A 2,312-nucleotide genomic window follows, 5' to 3' on the forward strand; every position below is an offset into this window, starting at 1 on the left:
GATGAAAAGTACATATTTGTATCTTTTCATAACCTAATGTTTTAAAACTGATCAAAGAAATAAAAGACTGGAGACGAGACGGGATGTATGGAGTTAATACAACTTAGAAAATATAATTAATATAGTTAATACAACTTAGAAAATATAATTTTAATTATGGTTCAATGATGTTCCCTGACTAAAGGTACTGAGATGTACCCTTGAGGGTACCACCCCAGTGACAAGAGTGGTACTCAGTGACAGTTTTGTTCCTTTATTTCTGAGAGTGTACTGTATTTGTGGACCATAGTGAAGCCTAAGATTATTCCCCAGGACAATAAAATTCTGCTAAATAAAAAAAATAAAACACCACTTGACATAATGTTCTGAGGGAAAAAAATTGTAATTTGAAAATGCTGTTCATCTTAGTCCCTTTTCTTCACGATAGCTCCTTGAAACTCCCACTCAGTAAGCAGCAGGACACATTAAGTGGCTGTAATTTCCAGGTGACAGTATCACTGTTTATGTCCCACCCATAACCAGCATCCTGTTTTTGGAGAACGGGAAGCATTGTTCAAATGCAAGAGTCATTTTCTTCCAGTGAATCAAGTAACCACCGAGGTGTGACAGCTGGGATTTATGCTGAGTGAAGGGTTTTTCCATGGCGGATGCCACCAATCAGACTCACTCCACTCAAATACAATGTAACTTTATCATGTTGGGAACTCGAGACAAAGCTATAGGTTACCATACTGTACCACACCGCTCTAACCTGCATTACACAGAAAACGTAAAGTTTCGAGGATGTAATGGAAATATCCTTTGATTCCCAAGACATGCTGTATTTAAAGTATTTCAACACTTCTCTTTTATGCCACCTTGTTGATGGACGGCTGTGACTCCAGACATCAGTGGCTCATTTGTTCCAGATATACGTAATTGAATATACAGTGACCTTGGTATCATTTACAAAGGTTAGCTAGATTTGCTGGCTGGAGTTTGCAGCTGGTTAGAGTGTTAGAGTGCACATAATTTATGTTGGATGTTGGAATTTGACCACTTGACAATGTGCATGGAGAATCTATCACTGGTAGGCTAAACACATACATTTTCCTTTAATAGTCATTTTCGGAACCAGGTAATGAAGGCTTCGACCACCCCCGTTGAAAAATACATCATAAATCAGCACGGATTCCATGCTAGTCTGGTGCTGATTTAGCTGGCCACCATGCTGGCGTACCAGCATCCAAAACACAACATATGCTGGTTTTGCTGGTGGCCAGCCATGCTAGTTTTTGTAGCAGGGCCCTTTAACACCCCAAAGGCAGTATAAATAAAAAGTATTCCAATACAGTAAATAATTTTTCATAGTTTCTCAGCTGTGTCAGTAAAACACATGTAATACAATTTCAAACACTTTTAAAATGGGCTTAAAGTGTTGACACTGCCCCAGGCTTGACTCCCTCATTACACATTCATCCTTTGTGAATGTTTCTGTAAAGGTGAAGCAAAATTTCTGCATAATTCAGATGTAAACAAAGTCATTCAGAGTGGTTTAATAAGAAATGATTCACCGTAGAGAAACTTACTGACTTAGACTTCTTTACCGTGGTGCTTTGCCACACAACACCCTGCATGTTCCTCTCCACAATGAATGGCCTTTTAAAAACATTTTAGGCCAAAACCTTTTCTCAAAACTATCGTAAAACAGTGTTGCAGGCATCGTATTTGTGGGCGTTGTGTAACATCTTTCTGTGAGGAAGTTTTTAAGAGGCCTTAAGCTGTTCACAAGTCACCACCATGACAAATTCTGACTTTCTCTAGAGCAGAGCATTTCTCATCAAACCACTATGAATGACTTTGTCTACATCTTAACCACTTAATTTTGCAGAAAGAATCAATGGAATTCAGTTTTAATCTTGTATTTCAAATGAAGGTCTGTTAACTGTTGACTAATGTAGTTCAGGTTACTTGTGCAGGGCATTTCTTGAATATATGATGCTGGTTTTCTGTTAGTAAGATTTAGCAGTATAGTTACCTACATACAGAATCTGTTAGACTTCTATTAGATTAGATCTATTAGATTAGGTTTCTAGGATCCCTGTATTGGTCTGCAGATCTGAATGAGCATTCTTCTTTCAAGAGTCCAAGCACTTACGGAGTCCTAGAATGTTCTAAACAGAGAAACCTCTGAACATCTGAGAAACCACTGAATGCATTAAGAGGCTGATAATGGGAGACAAGGAGACAATACAGGTTTAGTTGCTGCATGGAATTCCACTCTTTTCCAACCGATAAGGAAAGAAAAACAATAATAAAACAAGGCCATGAAC

Source organism: Colossoma macropomum, unplaced genomic scaffold (genome assembly GCF_904425465.1).
Source record: "Colossoma macropomum unplaced genomic scaffold, Colossoma_macropomum, whole genome shotgun sequence".
Taxonomy (NCBI): Eukaryota; Metazoa; Chordata; class Actinopteri; order Characiformes; family Serrasalmidae; genus Colossoma; species Colossoma macropomum.